The sequence below is a fragment of the Pipistrellus kuhlii genome, unplaced genomic scaffold (genome assembly GCF_014108245.1).
Source record: "Pipistrellus kuhlii isolate mPipKuh1 unplaced genomic scaffold, mPipKuh1.p scaffold_m20_p_10, whole genome shotgun sequence".
NCBI lineage: Eukaryota > Metazoa > Chordata > Mammalia > Chiroptera > Vespertilionidae > Pipistrellus > Pipistrellus kuhlii.
In genome coordinates, this window is record NW_023425405.1 from 28,002,406 (window position 1) to 28,026,931 (window position 24,526).

Consider the following 24,526-nt stretch of genomic DNA (forward strand, 5'->3'; position numbering starts at 1 on the left):
TCAACACATCAGCCACAAAATCACTTGTCATTGGCTGCTCATATTATTCAGGATTAAATTTTCAGTATGTTAATGAAATGACTGATGTATACATAATGGAGAGACTTGGCTGAATGTGTGATAACAACATAAGTCTGAGGTGTGTGTGTGTGTGTGTTTTAATATATTATTTTTATTGATTTCAGAGAGGAAGGAAGGAAGGAAGGAAGGAAGGAAGGAAGGAAGGAAGGAAGGAAGGAAGGAAGGAAGGAAGGAGAAGGAGAAGGAGAAGGAGAAGGAGAAGGAGAAGGAGAAGGAGAAGGAGAAGGAGAAGAAGAAGAAGAAGAAGAAGAAGAAGAAGAAGAAGAAGAAGAAGAAGAAGAAGAAGAAGAAGAAGAAGAAGATCTTTATGCAGAACTTACTGAAGGGTAGGCTGTGTGTTATAACTTATTGGGTGCTTACACACACTCATAAACATAAAAGAGGTCTTAACGTTATTCTTATTTAGAAAAAACAAACACAGAAAGACTAAGTACATTGCCCAAGGTAAAATAGCAAAGGTATGATTAAACCCCCTGACTCTGGTGTCTATGCTTTTAAGCACAATACTCAAAATTTTGTTTGTTTGTTTACTTATTTTATTCATTCATTCATTCATTCATGGCCCTTAGTGATACTGGATAGCAAGTTTGAGAGAAAAACAGAGAAAAGCAAGGCCCTAGAAATGTTATGCTCTTATGATATATCAACCACAGGATATATCCTTTTGTAAAGAACGTCTTTGAAAATATACTGTGGCCATTGTAAGAAGAAAAGCTGTTCCAAAGACTGGGGAGGACCAGTGTCTGGGGAAGAAATTTAGGTCCAAAGAAATATAAAGACCAAAGAAGAAAGATAACTCTTCTGGTCACAGACTATTTCTTACACAGTTCTGCAAAATTTATAAGAATTTCATTTAGTTTTATATGTAAAGTGAAACTAGAATACCTTATCTTTAAGAGGATTCAAAATAATTGTGGTTGACCCATTCAAAAAATATTTGTTGATTTCAAGTGTATATTTTTATGATGTATGATCTATATATTGCTTTGTGTACCCACCACTCAAACACAAATAATCTTATTAACCAAAGACATCCCAATAAATTAACTTAAAGAAGATTTTTTTTTGAGAAGCTACTATGTAACAGGGACTGTGACAACCAACTAGGATATGGTTTTGAGCAAAATAAAGACAGTCCCTATCCTCATATCACTTACAAACCAATATTAGTGAGACCTAACATCACCAGACACCGTCCTATATGTCTGAAATGCATTATCTCATTTAATCACCACACAACTGCCAAAGTGGAAGATTGAGTTATAAAGAAATTGACTTGCCACAGCCACATAGTCAATGGCAAACTAATAAGAAATAGATTGGTTGACTCCATGACATATCTTTGAATCCAATCATCTCTGTATAAATCCAAATAATGCTAAAGTCTAATGTATTACTGTTATAGCACAGCACCAATTGTGTCTGAAAATAATCATCAAATATCAATGAACTAGAGGCCTGGTGCGCGGATTTGTGTACATTGAAAGTAAATTAATTAGAAGGTGGCTGGTGGGGGGAAGTGGGCAAGAAGGGTTGGACACACTCTGAAGCCAACCTCCCGTGGTCCCTCCTCAGCTGCCTGCAGTGCTGGGGCTCGAAGGGCTACTGCAGAGTGAGCGAGGTCCCTCTGGCAGGTGGGGTTCTTCGCCCTGGCCTGGGGGATCGGGCTGACACTGGCAGTCTGACATCCCCCACGGGGTTCTGGAGTACCAAAGGGCACTCTGCAAAGTTGCTATCACTCAGCAGCTCCTGCATTAAGTGTCTGCCCCCAGGTGGTCAGTGTGAGTCATATCTACAGGCCAATTGGCCAGTCACTTATGCATTCTTCTTACTCAAGCATTAACTTACAGTCACAAAAAATATTTTTTTGAAAAAGAAATATCCACTTTGATTTTTCAGACATTGCCAGTGGGAGAAAATATATTGTTACCTCCACCACTCAAAAACCTTCTAGTTCCTTTTCAAACTAACCCTTGGAACTAAGTTTTCATTTCTACTTCAGTATGGCATTCACTCATTACAGCACTCCTCAATTAAGCACAGATAACTGTGGCCAATTGAACACTTGTAGTGACCATTTTAAAAAAGTTTTTCCACTAGTTTGTAGTACTTGTCCTGTGTTTATTTCATGACAAACTGCTTTTTAAAGAATTGATATTGTGCCCACTGTGGCAGAACATATACTAAAATTGGAACAATATAGAGAAGATTAGCATGGCCCCTGTGCAAGGATAACATGCAAATTTGTGAGGCATTCCATATTTAGAAAAAAAATAAAGAACTGATATTTCCAACTAATTACCTGACACAGAGTATCCAAAGTTATTTGGTCTTTAAAAAAATAAAAAAAAAACACAACAACCCTACACCCTGCTATTGAATCTCAATATGTACATGCCTCACAATGGGTAGGTGTCTGTAAACAAGAGAGATAATTTATCTTCAAAGTATCAGATACATTTTTAAAGGTTTGTTGAATGGCAGAAAAACAAATTAGTCTTTTCTAAAGAAAATAAGGACATATGACTCATTGCCAAAACATTCCTTGAAATTTCATTTCCCTATGACCTAGGTTTTTAATTTCAAGACGAAATACCTTATTTTAAAAGATAAGTATCTACCCTCTGGAAAAAATCTGATGCTTTCTTATTTTTCCCTGCCATAAAAGGAGGTTCAGGAACACTATAAATTATAGGTTGCAAGCAACCATTTAATTTAGATTAAATTAGACAGCAATTGTATGTTAAGTAAATATGAAATGGCTCTGAATGTGTTTGTTAAAGATTAAGAATTCTATAATACTTGGCTTCTATTACACATTTGTTATTGCTGATTTTTAAAATAAATCACTATTTAATTAAAATATTTAAAGAGCATTTACAAAGGAAAGTATAACATTTAGCAAACTCTATGGCAATCTAATAAGCCCAATAGAGTAGCTCTTAAAAAAGTATCAGATTGCCGAAACCAGTTTGGCTCAGTGAATAGAGCGTCGGTCTGCGGACTGGAGGGTCCCAGGTTCTCTGGTCAAGAGCATGTACATTGGTTGCGGGCACATTCGGGGGAGGGGGGGGGGGTGCGCGCGGGCACGTGCAGGAGGCAGCTGGTTGATGTTTCTCTCAAAAATGTTTCTAGCTCTCTATTCCTCTCTCTTCCTCTCTGTAAAAAATCAGTAAAATATATTTTTTTAAAAAAGTATCAGATTATCCAACATCGTGGCAGAAAATCTGCAGTGTGAATATGGCTAAGATCATATAAAATCTTTATAAATGCCATAATTCAACTTGTCAATATGGACCCAAGAAGGGTCTTATTTTAAATATTTGTCATCAAAATGAGGTGGTCTATTATATGCTATTCCCATCTGTCATTAAAAACAAAACAAAAACAGGAATACATTAAAGTAGATCAAAACATATCCATCAATTGCTTGAAAATAACTATTATTTTTGAGGAAAAACTTAAATATTCCAGAGAGTAATTCGTTGTGATTTAAAAAATATATATATTTTTATTGATTTCAGAGAGAAGAAGGGAGAGGAAGAGAGGAATAGAAACATCAATGATGAGAATCATCAAATGGCTACCTCCTGCATGCCTTCTACTGGGGATCCAGCCTGCAACCTGGGCATGTGCCCTGACCAGGAATGGAACCGTGACCTCCTGGTTCGTGGGTCAATGCTCAACCCTTGAGTCACCCTGGCGGGGGTCATTGTAGTTTTTATCCTGCATTGTTTTTCCTGCTTTTCTAAGTTGGAGATGTGTGACATGAAAAGGAAGTGGTTCCCTGACCATGCACAGGTCTTCCATCTTAAGCACTATTTCTTTGTAAGGCCCAATATCCACCCTGTATTATATAAAATACTATAGAACCTTCAACATGGCAAAGACAATATTTCAGGGAGGGCGGTGGCATTTTAGGTCCAACACTTCCAGGCACTTAAGAGATCTGAAAGATGACAGGACTCAGGAATTGAATGTTGAGAGAGGGAAGTAAGCAGAGGCCAGATTCAGGATGAGTAGATCAAAGATCAAGAAGAGTAGCCACAACTTTGGTGTCCAGCTAGGTTTGCATCAGAATAAATGATGACAAATGCTGGCAATTCTGGAATCATTAATTATGGGCATCTTTTAATAAAAGTCTGTAATGAGATTAGGCAACCGATTTTAGAGCTAAAGATAACACAGAGGCACTTGCTTAGAAGTCAAGCTGAAGTATACTTGGAATATGCAGCTATTGCTCCTCCCTTGAGTGTCAGTTCAGATTTACCAAAGGTAGTTAAAATTTAAGAATCAAACAACAACAACAAAGAATCTGGATGTTATGGATGGACCTATAGCTGAAAAAATTTGAGAATTTTATTAAGCTATGAACATCAGCATTTTCTTATTCCAATCACAAGTGTCATAGCTTCAGGGGGAAAAAGCAACTAGATGCGCAAAGTTACTTAATTAATAATGTATGACAAAAGAAATTCAGACTAACTATTAAAGGAATATGGCTTGTATATATTCCTAACCAATGGACACAGACACCATGGGGATGAGGGCATGAGAGGGGAAGGGGGTTGAGGGACAATGGGAGGATAAGGACACATATGTAAATGCCTTAATCAATAAAGAAAAAAATAAAATTAAAAAAGAATATGGCTTTTATGTATAAAAAGAGTTGTGCAACTCATAACTACTTTCAACCTCAAATTCATTAAAGAGAAATTATTTCTCTTAGGAGATACCCAGATGTTGTCTGCCAGCTGCTTAAATACTCCCAAGACATTTGTTGGTTATTATTAAAAGAATGTTAGTTTTTAGAAAAAATTATCTAGTCTGTCTTGTGAAGCATCAGTGACATAACCAGTGTGGCACCACTGCTTCTGAATTTGAATAACATTGGATAATGTTAAATCAACAATTACAATGAATACAGTCATCTAAATTCTAGTTCAAGTTCTATGACCTGCTGGACAAAGCCAATTCCCATCTCTAGGTTTTTATTTCTCTATGGGTCAAATAAAGGGGTTAGACTAAGTCAGTATTTCTTACAATGAGATTAGCCTCTGGCTAATCACAATCATATGGGTGTTTATTAAATGCAGATTCCTAAGCCTCATTAACAACCACATTGGAATCCAAATCTCTGGTGTGAGACCCTCAACTGAGGGCTGAGAGACATCTGACTACAAGATCTTAAAGGCTTCTTTCAGTTTTGTCAGTTGGGTTTAGATATCTGTTATAACTTCATAGTAGTCAACCAATTAAACCTACCAAAAAAAAAAAAAAAAAAAAAAAACCCAAGCAAAATTAAGCCACTTTTATTTTTATCAATAAAGACAGATAGGCATGAAAATAAAAATAATAGAGCCCAGCTGCTGTGTCTCAGTGGTTGAACATGAATTCAAGAGGACATTGGTTCAATTCCCAGTCAGGGCACATGCCTAGGTTGTGAGCTCCATCTCCAGTAGGGGGTATGCAGGAGGTAACCCATCAATAATTCTCTCTCATCATTGATGTTTCTATCTCTTTCTCCCTCTCTCTTCCTCTCTCTGAAATCAATAAAAATATTTTAAAAAATTAAAGTAATAGGGTTACATTATTACTTCAGGTTTGGGCTTCCATGAAATTACATAGGAGGTAGCATTTCAACCTGATCTCTCACTCCTTCCTTGCCCTGGGATATATCCACCCTCTCTCTCAAGTGCTCTCCTCTTCCCTCTGGTCCCCATGAAATACACTACTTCAGTAAGGGCTCTCTCACACATTACATTTACATCAATGGGCTCTCTTTGTCAGAAAGTTTAGATATGGAGGCTTCATATCAATATTTAAATTTTAAGATTTGCAACACTCATAAAAAGTGCCTGATTCATTGTAAAAAGAGTAATACAACTGCTGATTCTGGAATAACAAAAGCCTTTTCCTTCTATTAGGAAGCTTCTCAAGAGGAACTATGTCTTAGTTTTCCCAAACATAGTCTTAAAGGAAACTACTCACATTTAAGACAAAACCTGTTAGCATCATGTTGGTTATTCTTACGATGAATTATAAAGAGTAAAATGCCAACACAAAGAAACCTTTCCTCTAATTATAATAATGCAAGTTATAATGATAATAGGACAGCACTCTGGAAACAATAGTTTGTAAACTGATACCTAAGTGCCCTTCTAACTTTATGTTTCAAAAGATAATAAAATATTCCCTGAGCAGACTGAATTTCATTTATGATTAGGCCTTTACATTTCTTATTATTTATTAATTCAATAATTAAGTATTTATTGAAGAAAGTATTCTGTATTATATGTGCCTGTTTATCATCTACTACTTCAAAGAGCAATGCTTGATGTGAATAGAGGATTTGAGACATTTAATAAACAAAATAGACTTGGCTTATGTTCAACCAATCCAAAAACTAGATCTGAGAGGTCATGATTCTTAATAGAAAATAACTTTTCAGGACCTTGGGGTTAAAACAAATTTTATTAATAAAAAAATTCTGGTGAATACCAACTGCAATAATTGAGCATGCAAGGAAAAGTAAGTTCTCAAGGATACTTCATCATCTTAGTTGGTTAATTCAGTCAGATATTAGATCAACTAAAGTTCTGTTTCTAGTTGAAACAATGGTAGTGGCATTTATAAGGATATATGATCAAACTGGCTATGTGGAGAAGAGACATAGATACAACACACAGGAAAAGGTAACAAATCATGGTTATGTTGGTGGCTTAATTTAGGTGCATTTTTTAGGTGATCTATAAATATTTACTGAGTATATGCATAAATGAATAAGCAATGATTCCACATTATTCACACTAAAAGCATAAGAAATTAAAAAAATGTTTTAGAAGTGTAGTAGCCTGGTTTTGTTTTATATTCAGCTAATAAATGCTATCTCTAAAATGATTTAAGAAGTAATTATTTATTGTTGAAAGTATTATATATTCCCTCCCCCCCACCCCCATTGATTTCTATTCCTTCCAGCCTGCCCTTGCCCCAGGCATTCACCACTAGGGCAATTTTTCACCATCATCTTTAAAAAGCCTAGAATTCTTGTCTATTGTTAGTATAAATAAGTGGAGCAAATAGTAAACAATTTGTATAAATATCTAACTTAAATGCATTAACCTATACAATATCTCTTGAATGATACTCTCTGACTTTCAGCATCATTAACATTTCCCCCTCCTTTAAGAAACACTCTCCACTGTGACATCACACTGTCAGGTTTTCTCCCTTTCTCCCTTTCTCTTTCGGGTCTAGTTGCTGGCTGCTCTACCTCATTCTACCTGACAAATATGGGCACTCCCAGGTTCTGCCATCAGTACTCTCCCTCTGCAAACACTGTCCATTGGGGAATCTTTTCACTGTGGTAGTGAATTCTCCAGCTCTCCTTACCATCCTCTTCTACATCTAATTCTCAGTCAAAAATTCCCAGTAGGATATTTCTTTGTACACCCACATTTGTCTCTTAATGAAATATGTCTAAATATTACCTATTGCCCATCCTCCATAGCTTCTCCTCCTAAATTCCCCTTAACATCTGCCAATGATGATGCTCCCAGGGCTTGGTTTGGTAATCCAGATCCCATTACGCCATACTGCCATACCGACATTCCTAAACAGGCTTTCCTTCTGGATAGTGAATTGGACAAGAGTGCAGATTTGGAAGGTTGCATTCTATTTCTCTCTCTGTCTCAGTGCCATCTCAGGAATGGTCTTTAATTTTGCCGAGTCTCCATTTCTGTTTCTGTGAGTAAGGGGCATGCTGAGTACATGGAAGAACATGTCTACTTAGGAACAATGTGAGGATGCTGTTGAGGTAGAACAAACGTGCCACATTTGCTTGTTTCCTTCTTTCCATCTGGTTTCCCTCCTCCTCTCATCCATGTCTAATTCATCATTCATGACCCAGCTCTGCTGCCCTATCCTTATAGTTAAGTGGAATTTCCCCATTCACTTCATCAGACACTGTGTTTTTCTCATATATGTCTTTTTATTTTCAGTTTAATTGTGAGATTCTGAAAGAGTGGTTCAACAGCCCAATTTCCTCCATGACAGCCAGTAAACCAAAACAGTAGTATTAGCTGACTATTTGAAATGAGGAACATGCATATATAGAAAGGGACTTTTAGACTGAGCAGTGCCCGTGCTTGAATCTGAGTTCTTAGTCATGACTGACTGCAAACACTGTGACAGTTGGGTCAGGGAGATCAGTGCTTTGGCATTTTCTTTGCTTTCCCATGGGATGAAGAAGGAGTTCCTATTTACAAACTCTGAAGGCATCTTACTTGCTTTTTTCTCTCCATCACACAGACTCAAAGAACTTTTAAGATAATACAAAAAGTGAAGGGTAGTGTCTCCTTCATGAGGGTACAACAGACTCTCAAAATGTAATTTAACAGAAATAAAAGGTGGAGTCTACCCAAGCAATGCTCAGGAAAGCCTCTCAGGGTCCGGAAATAAACATTCTGGGGTGCTCTGCAGGCCAGATGTGCAGGCTCTGAAGTGACATGTGGGAGCCGAGAGAGAGAACCCAAGCCCATGAAACTAGCATGTTCCCAGGTTGGCTACTTTCTTTGTACCAATGTGGCAGGGAAGCCCTTTGCTTCTGGCTGCTATTTACCCACGCTTCCTAGATGTTTGTTATTATTGGTTAAAGGATGAAGGCAGGGGTAGTTTTGAGAGGAATAGCTCTGCTAGGCAAGTAGAAAAGCAGTGCCTAAGCTCAGTATTTATATACCTGTTTCTCTCCGAAGACCAGAAGCTTCTACTGGTATATCCATTTCATTAGCCTCTTGATAAATTCCCCAAAATTCAATGTCTTTACTTCATTATTTTGAGCAAACTACGTTGCCACTCTGAGATGCAATGTCTTCCCTTCCTAGTTTATAAAACTAAAAATTGTGGATGACATGGAACTTCTTTTGCACCTATGGAACTACCTCTGTAAGGGCTCATCTTTACCACCACACAGCAGCTCACAAGGTCAAACTCAGAATATTCTCTATGGCATTCCAAGAGATGACTGCCAAATGTCTGGCTAGTGACTGATATTTCATATCCACTGCACTTTTAAACACAAACCATCCCAAGCCTTTCTTTGTTCTTTGGAGATGTCTGTTTCTATCATCCCAAGAAAATGCAAGAACAGTAAAACACAGGTGTTTGGTTATGGCCTAACAACTATGGTTTCCTTCCTTCCTTCTTTCCTTCCTTCCTTCCTTCCTTCCTTCCTTCCTTCCTTCCTTCCTTCCTTCCTTCCTCTTTCCTTCCTTCCTTTTCTTCCTTTTCTTCCTTTCCTCTCTCCCTCTTTCCTCTTCCATCTCTTCCTCCCTCCTTCCTCCCTCTCTCTCCCTCTCTCCCCACTTTCCTCCCTTCCCCCTTCTCTCCCTTCCCTCCCTCCTTCTTTCTCCCCTTGCCTCATTTTTCCCTCCCTCCCACCCTCCTTCTTTCCTTCCCTCTTTCTTCCCTCCCTCCCTCCTTCCCTCCCTCCCTCCTTCCCTCTCTACCTCCCTTCCTTTTTATTTTTTATTTTTTTTTTTGAGGGGAATCTGTTTTAATGTACATAAAAAGAAACAAAGACTGATCCTGAAGTTTGTCATACCCTCTGGCTGTCTCAATTCCCTCCAAAGTCTATTGGAATGCTAGCTCCATAGGCCCAGGCCTATAACTGGTAACTAAGGAAATATCCAGTGAAACAGCATTTTAAAGTTAACAACAACAACAAAATCCTATTACAGAAAAAGCTATTTTGTTGTTGTTGGGGAAAAAATGGGAGTTTATACAGCACATTTATTTCGTTTTAATTTCTAGGCTGTCAGACATCAGCTCTGAAGCCCTGATTCGGAACACATGCGAAGTCCCTTTGAAGTTCTGGCTGCTTTTTTTTTTTTTTTTTTTTTTTTTAACAATAGCAGAAAGATATAAAGAAATTAAACTGCAACATAACCGTGAACCAGAACTTCTGGGCTCCTGATTTACAAATTGTCATTCTTTCATTATGCTGGAGCTTCATTTTCAAAGCTTCATTGTGGCACATACCTTTTTGTAATTTCTTTCCCTTTAAGCTTAATCTTCAGCTATGTCTTTCCCCTTCAACATGAAGCATTCTACTTTTATTTTAATCAACTAGAAAATAGTTCACTGTGGTTTTCAGAAGACAAGAAAGGAACTGGAAAATCCAGAGCAATATACTAAATGGAACGTTTTTGATAAAAGCCATAGTAATATAAGGTTTAGCTCTTAAAGTACCCAATTCTCTTGGCATAAAGACAAAAATGTACCTTAAATTTGCAGTCCAAAGAAAATATCTATTTCATTTTCATGCTCTAATAACAAAAGATCCTTACCAAAGATTGCAAAGATCCTTAATAAAACTGAATTTCAAAATTTGTCTGGCGAATACCACATTTGAAAACACACACACACACACACACACACACACACACACACACAAATTGAGCTAATGTCATTCACATTACATATTTATTTAAACAAAGTACACAGGAATTTTGTAATTTAACAGCCCCTTTTAAATATATATGTGATATGAATAGGTTTAAAGATTTTTAGTCCCTAAAATAATTTTCATCATTCTCTATATTTTTTCCTATAATCTCTGATTTATTTGATCATATAAAGAATTATAATAGTTGTACTCTTTCAAATTCTGCTACACTTATTCTAACTCTTTCCACCTTTATCATGAAACTTCTACTCTGGACTTTCTTCTCTGTATCTTCTTAATGTCAACATTTAAAAAAATTATACTTTCCACCCAATCTATTGACCTTCAAGATATCCTCAGTGATTTCTGTCATCTTTCATGTCAAGTTCCAACACCATTCAGCAAAGAGAAGTGGGAAGATGAAAAAACTATTCCCCGTCAGTGGTCAGCTCATACTGATTGTGAGAACTGATTGCTAAATTTCTAGGAACTCTGTAAGCTAGATGTAAGCACAGCCACCATTAATATTAGAATATATAAACTTATGAAGTAGTAACTATATTAAAAACAAAAGTATTAAAGATTCAAAACCACATTCTCTAATTATTTTAGTATATTTGCTATTGTTTATGCTTTTGGGGTTATTTACATAGACAATATTGATATAGTGGGAAAATCATGAAATACTTTGTCATTGAACATGTCTTCTCAACTTGTGTTGGTGACTTATTGTTGATAGCTGAAATTGGCCAAGTGGGAGGATTTCACAACAGGCTTAGTTATTTTCCTTTTTTTATGTCGGGGAATTTGTTTTTAAACACTGAACTGCACACCACTAATTGCACTCTGTACCTGAATTATTCAAAACTAATTTACAATGTATACCTATATTATACCTAAAATACCCAAATCTCAGCCTCCCTAGGTTAAACGATTTATATGATCACTTTATATTTTATCTTGAGTATTTCAGGTAAGAATTGAAAGCTGAAATTTAGTTTTGTTGGTCTTCCTTTTTAGGGAAGGACTGAAGGAGAGAAGGAGAGTGGGTGGCACTGTGTCTACTATCTCTGCTTGCCTGCTTCCTTATCTGCAAACTAGCCTGTAACCTTTCATTGTTACTCATTGTACTGAATTCTTTTCACATCCCCAGCTTCTAGGGTTTTAACGTCTCTTCTGCCTAGAATAAAATTGCATTTTCACATCTACTGAACCATTTCTTAAAGCTTTAATGAAACCTTACATACCCTGTGATGTCAATAGCAATTAGGAAGGTTAGTATAAGATTCCTTCTATTTTCTGGCACAGGATCTGGCACATGTGGCCCAAATGAAACAAAAAGAAGAGGTGTGTGTGTGTGTGTGTGTGTGTGTGTGTGTGTGTGTGTGTTTTAAGGAGCAGAGACTAAAATGTGTATTGCTAAGTCATTACCTTAGGATCTGGGACTGTAAGTGTCTGGAAGGGAGGTACCAAGCATGTCAAGTAGCCTAATCCCTTAAGTATTAAATAATTGTCAGATGGGTTGCCAAGCTTCCTCCCATTCTACATTGACAACAGCCTCCATCTGCAAATGAAAAACATTCCCATGTCAAGTAATTTAAATTCTATTATTCTGATATGAATAACTGTCTTGAATACAAACAGATTTTAGACATAGAAAATTAAGTTCTTTCTCCAGAAGGGATGCGGAAGAGATCTGGATAAGAGCTGGAGAAAGTTTGACCATGGAAATTAGACATGTGTTGAGAAAACTGGATTATTTATAGGTATTTGTATAGCCTTTAGTCTACTTCTCAAAAATGCTAGATTCCCCTCTAAGCTCCAAAGAAAAGTAGAACATTTTTTAAATCATAGAAAATACTCATTGGTAAGGGATACAACAAAATAAAACTTTTTCACTGAATGTTTCTTTAGGGAGTTTTCTAGTACTTAAAATTAGTATTATTTGTAGTAGACAGGTGAGAATATTAATCTAGATATTTTACCCAAGCTCTAATATAACATCATTTTTAGGGAGCATGAGCATGTTCTTGGTGAAACAAAAGCCAAAATACCTAAATCTTAGGCCTACCTCTGTTCAAAACAATTCCATCTCATCCCAGTTCTAGCAATTACTAGAATCATTATAATTAATATCACATACAAGATTTTTTTGAAAATTTAAAAACACACTAATATTTCTCACCCTCCATGCTGTTGCCAATTGGATTAGATAGTATTTTATTCTAGGGCTCTCTCCAGTGCCTTGCAGGATGGTTAGCAGTAACCCTGAGCTGTACCCACTAGATGCCAGTAGCATCATCCAATTGTGAGAACTGCAATGTCTCCAGTCAGTGCCAAATATCCCCTGAAGCACAAATCACTTTCAGGTGAGAACCACTGAATTATACTGATTTTTTGTGAAAATGTTAATTTGACACATACCACCTTTTTAGAGATTTCTTATCTCCTGATAAAGAAGAAAACCCCATCATAATGGTACTTTCTTCCAATACTTTTATAGTTTCCAAAAAGTTCAAAAACATTATCTCATTTAATTCTCATAACAACCTAGAAATACAGGCTTTTATGACCATTTCCATAGAAGAGAAAAACTATAAATAGAGAAGAAAATAACTTCCCAAGGATCACTGTCACTGTGCTAGATCTAAATATATTTAATTATAAAGTTCATATCTATATACTCAAGAAAAATTATTAAGCACTAAGTAAGAGCAGTGGAATTGTTGTGGCTTTTTGTTTTAATATTAGACTTATTCCTAAAACATTAATCTTTTAAAACATATGCACACATTTGTGAAGTATTAAATATGCATGCAACATTTAAAAATGAGCTCCATATAAAGTTTTTTAAAATTCTATATGTTTAAAAATAGTATATATAGTATGTCTTTTAGAATAAAATGTGTAATTCCTGGTAGTGTATTATAGTGTAAAAATATCTGAAATATACCAGGTGTACATACTATGTATACATAGTAAAATATGTTATTTTACTATGTATACATAGTATGTACACCTGGTATAATGTATGCCATACTATGACTATGGCATACATTATAGATGCAAATTTGTTCAGAATCAATCCTGTGGAAGTTACCTTTAACTGCATTCAAAATGTTTTTTTGCACCTGGATGATGCTGAAAATGACCATACATACTTATACCTACTCTTAAGAGAGCATAATTCCAACACAATGTCACTACACAACCAAGAGTGAGATAAACTGTAAGAATGCCCCACACACTGGGCATGTTCCCTTTGGTGCATTTTGTCTTTCAAGGATGAGCTGACTCTACCTCATTGGGTTGTATGACACTGAGAATGGTTGGCTCACCCTTCTCCTGGCCATGGCCCCAAAAGCCTGTGGTCTTTCTCTTAAGGATGGGTCACAATGACATCATTTCTAGATTCTACTTTGCTTTCTGAGGTTGTGGTATTATCCACCTTTAGTTAAAGTTTGTCTGTCAAATAAGATGACCTTATGAAATCTGTGGGGAATTCTTACACGGGCAGCATGACTCAATTGGGAACAGCATGAGTGATGCAATTGTGATATTCATCAAAGAATCTTATGAGGTGGCTTCTCTTAAAAAATCTTTTTAAATAAAACCTCATAAATTAAGAAGTAGCTTAAAATTTCTATTATACCTAACATAGTAACAAGTGTTTGCAATAGAAAATTAATTTGGGCATTGTCTATTTTACCTAGAAAACATTCTCCAAATCAGAGTAGCCTAGTGATTTGTGTGAGGACCTCATCCCTTCTCCTTTAGGGTAAACTCCTTTGTTTACATTCAAACAAAAAAAGTTTTTAAATCCATCTTTCCATGTTTTGAGTGGTGCTCTGTCCTATAGAATGGATCCCAGCCTGTGGGACCATTCGGGTGTTACTGGAGTTTGTTTCATAGCACCTGCATGTGGTTGCTAAGCTTTTGGATGCACATGGGGTTGGTTTCTTCTTTTACATGAGGGTGCTCCTGATGTACAAAGAAAAGAGAGATCTTCCATCCATTTCCCCAGTTTAACTGTCCCATCTCTAGCACAAGATTTCTGGTATTCATTGATGCAAGTTAGAGCTTTCAAGAGCTTAAAAACATTAAGACATCCACGAAACTATAAAAACCCAGTATTCTCACCACCTCAACCTTGGTCACTTCATAATCTTGGGGAGAAAGAGAGGCTTTCCAAAGCCTTTGGAAATGATCTTTGAATACATTTTATCTACAGTATCTTCAGTGTACATCTCCTACTCTAAGTTGCTTTGCTAACTCCCAAGTGCCTATAGGCCCATAAGAGACAAAAGGCAAGATCACAGATTATGACAGCACAGAAAGAGATGAGGATTGAGCAAGAGAAGAGATCCCCAAAGCATCATGAGCATTCACAGAATACTTCCAGCTGGGAAATCAGGAGGCTGGATCTTCTGGGAGGACAGGTTATTTACCCGATAGCTCTAGGATTAGTACTATTTGGCCAGTGAAAGTGGGAAAATGGCTTTGAGGGCTGAGAGTGAACTGTGCAAGTTACAGAGAGAAAAGGGATATGCTTTGGGGTTTGGTCACTAAACATAAAGGAGAGCTTTATGTAGAAGAGGGCAAAACCACAATAATTTGTAAACAGCACAGGGAGTCTCTTAAATATCATTTATGTAAATTGGCCTACCTCTGACCATCTTAACTGGAAGGAATCTTCTGAAAGCATAGAGCACTTACTTTTGTCACTAATTTATCATGCAAAAGTCACAAATTCATCGAATTGTAGCACCAGAATAAAACCAAACATAGATGATAAAAATGAGAGTCAGTAAGGTTTACTTTACATTTTCTTACATGTGTATATGGAAAACAATCTATGGAGATGTTAATTAGAACCTCTTTTTCTTTTTGGGAAAATATTTTCTTTCCAACATCCCTTCTCTTCACCCTCCATACATATGCCTTTTTCTATTCAGAGAAATCCCAGGACTTTGTGTTCTGAGTGCTAGGTTCTTTGGTCTCCAAAGGCTATTGATGTGACATAACAGAAGATAAGTCAGACTTTTGTTTGGAAGTCCAACCCTACTCAGATCACTTAATTTAGATTATTACTGAGAGAGAGGGAAATAGAGACTGGAGCTCATGCTAAAGCAAGAGAGACTGGCCCAATCCCAGGTGTGGTTTCACAGAGATGGAAGGGAGAGTCCTAAGTCTAAAGAAGCCATTATGTCACTCTGTCATGTCACCTAATTTTAATTTTCGTTTAACAATTAATGTTATTAATACTACCCACATTTGTTTGCTTATTGTCTAACTCCCGCGTTGTCATTACTCCCAGGAAGTAAGTTTAATGAGGAGGGTGAACTTCTTTCTCATGCTCACAACTGCATCCCTGGTAACATTACCTAGGGTTCCAGCAGGAAACAGATGGTGGGTACTACAAGAACAGAGTTAATAAAGGGGATTTTCACTGAGATTGGAAGAATACATGCAACAGTGGAAAGTCATTGCAACCTTTAGGCAGGAGGGGCTGAGAGAAGGAAGGAGAGGATCTGTAGCTGCAGGACAAAGGCCCAGGGAGGAAGCTATGGTTTTAGGCAGAAGAATGTAGCCCTTGCCCAAGGCCAGGTGGGAGTAGGAGGAGGCCTTGGAGAATAAACACTCCAGACCCTCTTTCTTCTCACTCTCTGAGCTCCTGTCAGTACTCCCATTGGCCACACTCAACTAGAATCAGGGGAGTCCGGTGCTGCAGACTGTAGCAGGGGTCTTCAAACTACGGTCCGCGGGCCACATGCGGCCCGCAGAGGAGTCTGATCCGGCCCGCCAGGTTTTTTGGGCAGTGAGCACAGCCGAGGTGTTACAGTAGGAATTAGTAGTTCATATAGTCCGGCCCTCCAACTCTCTGAGGGACCGTGATCTGGCCCCCACTTTAAAGTTTGAGGACCCCTGCTAGAGGCTGGTCTTCTAGGCAAACTCATTAGTCAACAGAGCCAAATATCAATAGTACAACGATTGAAATTTCTTATGAGAGCCAAATTTTTTAAACTTAAACTTATTCTAACGCCAATTCTTCAAAATAGACCCACACAGGCTGTGGTATTTTGTGGATAGAGGATACTGCACACATTTCAAATTCCCTAAGTGAAGGACTAGGTTCTGGAAACAACAGGGGTGGGGGTTACCTTCCCTTAACATTTTGTTAGGAAGTCAAAAGAGTATTGATGGGGCAGCATATACATTTTGACAACAGACATCAAGAGTTTTTGAAATTGAGAGACAAAGGAAAATGAACCATATCCTTGTGCTCTTGCTTGGCATAGTCAAAAGTACTGCCTTGCAATAGATACATGAGCTTGGACCACAGACTACAGCAACAGTGATGGTCTAAAGGCCTCCTTTGAAACTTTTTAACCCTACAACCCTCCTCTACCCTCTCACTGAGGTTTCAGCACGACTTTGGGGGTGATTAGAGGACTCTTCATTGACTTATGTTGAGAATGCAGCAGTAGGAAATTCAGAGCCAACTCAACTTTGATTTAGAAAAATAGACCAGTGAAATCTTTTGTAAATCCGAGAGCAATTTCATTCCTGAGATATAGATTTTATTCTTCCAAAGGGACCTTAATCTCTATTGAGAGCTACTATGGGCTGAACTGTGTTTCCCCCCCCCCCCCCCCCCAAAATTCACATGCTGAATGAAACCATCCATAGTTAAAGATATGATCCTTAAAAAGGTGATCAAATTAAAATGATGCTATTAGGTATGGCTTTAATCTAATATGACAGGTATCCTTACAAGAGAGGGAAATGCATCATCAAGCCAAATAAAGAGGCATCCAAGGAAATTAATCCTGCCGATGCCTCAATCTTGGACTTCTGGCTTCCAGAACTAGCAGGAAATAAGCTTCTGTTGTGTAAGCCTGTGGTACTTTGTTATAGCAGCCCTAGCGAATTAATATAATGTCTAAGACCGCACCGTATGCTAGTCACTCTTTATCATTGCAGTGACAGCATGGTGCCCTGCCCACCACAGCCACACTGAGTTATGTGACTTGTTAGCTCTACTGGCTGCTTCTCCTTTTCTAATGTATTGGGAGTGTGAAGAGCAATGTGTCTTTTCTAATTATCTCCTACTCACATTGTATGGATTTTTGAAATAGAAAATAAACCTTAGTATTTAAGTAATTTCTACTACTTACTAAAGTTAAAAAAAAATTAAAAAATCTTTATTTAAAAGAAACAGGGGGAATCATGTTTTTGATTCAAGGTATTTTAAAGCTTGTACTTGTTCCAATTGTTGGGTGTTTTTGGAAAGATAGGAATTGTGCCTATTGTAATTATGAGTATTGCAGCTTCAGACATTCAGCAGAATCATGTAGCCAGCGCTGTTCTTATTCTAGATCCTTTGCCAGTTGTGTAAAGGTCATGTGGAGGTGAGCAGAATATGAGGTATCTGGCTCCAATTCCACTTGAAACATTAAAGTGACTCCAGATTTATAAAATAGAGAGAGGGAACAGCACGCTGAACTACAAAGATCCCAAGTCAGAGTGAGCCAAATGGTACATTCTTGACTAATGGTGACTGACAATGAAAGGGAGAGGAGACCTTTAGAGCAGAATAGAAGCTCCAATTTACTATAAGATGTAGGAAGACATATGAGAGTAGTTGGCGGAAAGATGACTGAAGACAGAGTAAATAGCTGGCAAGTAGGACAAGAAAACTGTTAACTTTTTTTTTTCATGGATATGAAAACTCACTTTGAATTTTTATGGTCAAATACTGGCATTCTGTGAGATAATGGTAAAAGAGAGAAGTAAGGAAGTTAAACAGATGAATCTATGGTGTCCTCAGTGGAACAGAGGAAATTCTACCAAAGGTCTATTTGGAAGAGTGCCAAGAAGAATAGGTAACAAAGAAGTCAAGAAGATGAAAATGGGTTAAAGCTTGAGAGGATTATTACTGATAAATTAATTTTGGTCTAACACTTACTATTCCTTAGGCACCATGCAAGTATTTTACATGAACTATGAGTAAAGAATACTTGTTATTTCTGTTTTATAAACGAGAAAACAAGTGTAGGGAAGTTAACAACTAGCCTAAAGTCATGTAGCTTACAAAAACCCTAGTCGGTACCCAAATCCAGGTTTGCTGAGCTCCACAGCCCTCGCTATATTTAACAACCAAGCTGAAATTTGCATCACTCTCCAAAGCATTCCTTTCTCCTGCTGTGATCAATAAATTTATACTCTGGCCTGAACATGTAAATTGTTTGCAAAAAGCTCAGGCAAGCACATGGCTAAATATATTTGTTAATTTCCCCCTGAATAACTTTGTATAACACTTTACTATTTCAGACTTCCCTTTCTTACAAGGCAGGGGGTATCTCTACACAATTTGTTTTGTTCAACTGTTAGCAATGTAATAGCATATCCAAATAAGTGCTCTTCCTGTAGATAATTACACTTGTTAGAAAACACTCTCAGGAATGAGATCAGTGGGAGCCCTGGATTCAGAAAGCTTATATATTTAGGGGAAAGAAATGCTGCCCTCACAGTGTGAAATTTCTTTTCCCTAACACTTTCTAGTCCTTGGGTAGTAACATGTAAAGTGTTCCTCTTTAGTCTGTATGCTAATTTAATTCTGTAGGAAAATAATGATATTCTGGGAAATCCAACAAGATGTCTAACGGAGGTAAGTATGTTTTTATTTATCTCAATGATACAGCTTATTCAATCAAGTGTTTCCCCCTGCCTCCATCAATTGCTTCAGTTGCTCTGAGGCAATTCTATTAGGAATGAAATATGGTTAGAGGGGGTTCTCAAAAAGTGCTTTATCTTCATTATATAGAAAATTCTATTCCAAACGAACCTTTGGGGAAATATTTTTTACTGACATACTTTCCTTTCATAGTTTTGTTTTAAACACAGGGAGATTTCCCTGCCAAAGCCTCATTTTTCTCCTTCTTTTTGGCTAAGAGCTGTTTTCTGGAGACTGTTCACTTCCCTCCACCCCTCCACGGATCTCACCGTGATGACTCTCCGAAGGACACATTAGAGGGCTTTGCCCTAATCCATATTTTACTAAGGAGCCCCAGGAGTGAGAAGGTCCTTCGCTAGGATTTGATTAAACAAATTCTTAAAGCCAATAAAATCTTTTCAAGTTGTAAGAGAAAGCAGCATTGCTTCACATTCCCAAGGAGGGCAGACATTTGCCTTTTCAGTCTTCATTAAGCGACAGGGCTCAGGAAAACTGAAAAAGAAAGCTGCTTGTTAAATACTGTAGTTTGGAAGTATATATGCCAGTCTGAGGATTAAAAGATTACATTAAACATAGAGATTGAACTATGGAGCCCATTGTTATGATTGAACAGGCTTGATTATGAAAACAATCCTACTGAGTGTTTAGGAAATGGTTAAAATGCACCAAGTTGTTTGCAACATAAGCAGTTAATGGTGATATTTATATATGCTAAAATACCCACAATGTCCAATGAGGAGAAGTCTAGCAAATAAGTAGTTAATTTGATCACTTTCCATAATTACAGAGATTCATTTATTTGGAGGGGAAAAATCCCCTACAGGCACAGCATTCTCCCAGCTGACTGATAATAACAAACAGGCTCACCAGAGACAAATGGTTGCAGAATCTCTACTATGTTGTGTGTTCAATAGACATAATTTAAATATCAAGTGTAGCTTTACTTTTTTCCTAATGTCAGCATTGCAGACAAATAGCAGGCCTTTGGAGGATTTTTTAACTTTGAAAGGTTTAAATTTCCCCCCAGCAGAGAATCAAAGAATCACAGGAGAAAATGTATGACACACACACACACACACACACACACAGACACACACAATAATGAGTGTCAGATCTGTTGCAGTATGGGAGCCCTGGGAATAAAGCATCTTTTTGGGAATCTCTGTAGTATTTTATTAGACAATCATGATTGATGTTACAGAATTGAAGCAATCTTTGAAAAGAGTCAAATGTGCCACAAAAATTCGCCTGATTGTGCCAGTGGGAATATTTCCTAACATAGTCCCAAACTTCAAAAATAGTATAAAGCGTGCAAATAGAGTAAGGGCCGGGGCCCGTCCATTTCTTCCCAAGTGCATTTAATTTATTTAACAGAGAAATGTTGGGAAAATGGTGACTCTCATTAGCATGAGAAAGGAGTGTCCAGTGGTATCTACATGCCGGGTTGCACACATGCTGTTTTTCCCAGGGCTAGGGAGGTATTTGAATGTCTACTGCTTCATGTCACCCGTCTGTAACCCAGATTGTAACTTTAAGATGTTATCTCCTGGCTGCTCAGATAAACAGCCCATTATGTTTTTATGGTGGGCAGTCCTGAATCCTCGGGGGATTAGAAGATCTTGGCTAGAGTTTGTGGTTCCCTGCTAGACTATCAGGAGGTTCAGGGGATCTTGTTAAGACTATATCTTTAAGCAAACACCTCTCTCATAATGGTGTCTCACACTGACTTCTTGGCCATGGACTTCAAAAGCTGATTGCAGGGAGGGCCAAGAAGGCAATAACTCTTAATATAACAGAACCAGCCTAGAAGGGACAGACAGGGCAAAGGTAAGGCGTCTCTGAGGTTGGCATTTGTGTGTTTAGCCACATGGGGTGAATAGGGGCCATCTGTTCTTGAATCTGCTCATAATTTTCACACCATCCCAGGATCAAGTACATTTCATGCTGATTGGTGTCAGTACTGCAGAGCTTTCCCAGCCCTGAGGATACATATTTGAAGTTTACTAGTACTTACCTCAGCCTCTCTAAATAATGATAGTATATGTAGGTATAAAGGCGCCTCCATGTTAGCACGCGCGCATGTGTGCGTGCGTGTGTGTGTGTGTGTGTGTGTGTGTGTGTGTGTTGGGGGGGTAAGTTGTCCTTTGTAGACTTAAAATTTTATGTATTCATAAAACTCATATATCCTTTGGGCAGGGGAAAATAAATCCACTGGAATGCTATACTGTGCTGTTGGAATTCTTTGTTTCCTTTGAGTGTACTGTGTGAACCATTCTTTTTTTAAATAAGAAAAACTTTTAGATTCATATAGAGTGGATTCCTCTTGAATAGTTGTATGTACTTTCTACCAACTGTTTCAAATAATATTTCATTTCAGAAAACACACAATATATCCTCAGTTTCAGAGATCTGAAAATAAAACACAGAAACTTGATTTTTTTGGTTAATATTTTAAAACCCAATATAAAAATTTTATATGCCAAGTTATGGAGAGTATCTAACTTATTAACAATTGGTAAAATTAATGTGATATTTGCCTTTAACTACACTACTTGATAGATGACAGTATTTATATTGAATAATTCAAAACTATTACATTGATTTTAAATATTATTAAACCATTGCAATCATATTATTTTGTAAATTAAGTTGGCCACTGTGTCTTCTAAAAGAATAATTAAAATACTATTTATTTTAATTTTGGATTGAAATAATTGAAATTTTTAATTTTCTGGAGTCTATACAATTTTAAAATGTGACATATTTAATTAATACAAAGGTAACTAAATCTTGCTGCTAGTAGATAACAGTCTTCCCATATCAATATATTTCATGGAACCTAGCCTAGGCTGTCAGATTCTTCATGAATCTCAGTAAAGATGATGAAAAAGAAGAGATCAAGTTTATGTTCAGCTGTAGGAAGAGTAATTTTCAGAAAAAGTGATGCCAGTGCTAACACTGGGGCAGAATTAACTCATCATACTGATTGCTATTTACCACATAAGAGCTCAGTCCAAACATTCAAACACAACAAGGCAAGCGCCCTCTATTGATGGGACACCAAATTAGCATTTTGATTCTGAGAGAGAACAGTCTATAACTCATCCAAAGGTTATGTTTTCAATTAGTGAAACCAGAGCAAATATATCCTAAGATTAAAACAGGATTTCCCATTAATAACAGTTAACTTAGTGGAAATTCCAAAACTGAAGTCCATACTTTGGAAACATTCCCTATAAAATAATTTTCTAACTCAGCAACCTACATACTTGTTTGATAATATAATCTTAATAGAATTTAAAAAAAAAAACCTACACAGTGTCTTGCATATTTTAAAGGGCTGTCTAAAAGTTTTTATGAGTTAGTATTTTAAAGGATATATTTTAAACATATTATAAAAGTGCTTTAAAATAGTGAATCTCTTGATCCAGCATTTTTTGATTTGTGGAAAATGTCTACCATTCGATGGATTTGGCAAAACTAGTCCTTTTGCTTGGCCAGCGTGGCTCAGTGGTTGAATGTCAGTCTATGAACCAGGAGGTCACGGTTCCATTCCCAAGTCAGGACACATGCCTGGGTTATGGGCTCCAACCTCAGTGTGGGGGATGCAGGAGGCAGCTGATCAGTGATTCTATTTCATCACTGATGTTTCCATCTCTCTCTCCCTTTCCCTTCCTCTCTGAAATCAATAAAAATAAACACCAGTCCTCTTTTTCACACCAATTAACTAAATCAGAATTACTTTTTTTTAGCCAGGAAAAAGTGTTAGTGTCTTTTTACATTTAAATACTGTGAAAGTGAATTCCACATAGGTAGCAGGATAACAGATGGGTGGATGAAGAGATAAAATAGGTAGTTAGGTACAAACATATGCTTGGTGTGTGTTGTGTGTGTGTGTGTGTGTGTGTGTGTGTGTGTGTGTGTGTGTGTGAGAGAGAGAGAGAGAGAGAGAGAGAGAGAGAGAGAGAGAGAGAGAGAGAGAGAGAATAATTTGCTGTTCCACTTATTTATACAATTTACTTGGTTGATTCTTGTATGTCCCTTGACCAAGGATCGAACCTGTAACCTTGACATATCAGGATGATGCTCTAACAAACTGAGCTACCCAGCCAGTGCTAAATAAGATTTATTTATTTATATGCATACGTACATACATAGAGGCACCCAGCCTTTTTGTGATCTTGTAACCCATAAAAAAAGATGCTGTATCCTCAATACTGATGAGTAAAATCTCACTGTGTTTTGTGTTTACAGGAAACTCCCTTAGAGATAATGCATTCTCTTAATCACTCTCCATCATATACTCTACTATCTACCTGAGGCCACTCATCATTTTCATGAAAACACAATGTACTTTGAGAATTTTTTTTCCATTTATGTGAAATTTCTTTGGCTGTCTGCTCCATTTGGCTGAATACCATTCAACATTTTATGTCTACTTTCTACCTTGTCAGCAATGTCTTTCCTCAATCAGGTAAACTGATTTAATTCTTCATCTATGTTCTCAAAGGCTAAATTGTATACATGTCTCTCTTAATAGAGCAGGAATATTTATTGTATTTTAAAGACTCAATAATGAAATAAATGATTAACAAATGATTCAATAATTAGAATTTTCCCTGGCTCAGCTGGTTGGAGCATCTTCCCATACACCAAAAGGTTGAGAGTTTGATTCCAGGACAGGGCATAGATGTAGTTTGCAGTTTCAATCCCAGGTCAGGGCACTTACAGGAGGCAACCAATGAATGTCTCTTTCCCATCTTTCTCCCTCTCCTCTCCTCTCTCCTCTCCTCTCCTCTCCTCTCCTCTCCTCTCCTCTCCTCTCCTCTCCTCTCCTCTCCTCTCCTCTCCTCTCCTCTCCTCTCCTCTCCTCTCCTCTCCTCTCCTTTCTCTAAAATAATCTAAAATCAACAAATGTATCCTCGAGTGAGGATTAAAAGAAAAAGAATTAGTTTTAGCAAGAAATGTCTAAAATAGTGCTTTGTGAATACTGTAGCAATGTATAAGTTCATTATCTAGAAAAGATGATTTCTTTAAATGTATAAAATGTTTTGCTAATTTCTTTATGTATACGATTTACACAGTATTATTATCCTTCTTTACTCCTGAAGAAATTCAGATGTTCATAGGAAACATTTTAAGAAGCACAGTAAAAAAGCAGCGATCTAGAAAGACCACACATGAACATAGACTTTTAATAGCATCAGATTCATGCCATTGTGCAGTGGTGGCAAAGGCTCTCAGCTGGAATGGGGACAATGTCT

General features: G+C 37.2%; 1 protein-coding gene and 1 non-coding gene across 2 annotated transcripts in view; one reads left to right on the forward strand and one right to left on the reverse strand.

Annotated features, from left to right (window-relative positions):
- The window catches only part of HDAC9 (histone deacetylase 9), an 817,093-nt gene that overhangs the window by 73,767 nt on the left and 718,800 nt on the right, over window positions 1–24,526 (reverse strand). The gene's annotated exons all lie outside the window — the stretch shown is intronic.
- On the forward strand, window positions 2,241–2,347 carry LOC118714668. Its single transcript, XR_004986659.1, has one exon. It is a non-coding gene; the product is annotated as a U6 spliceosomal RNA (small nuclear RNA).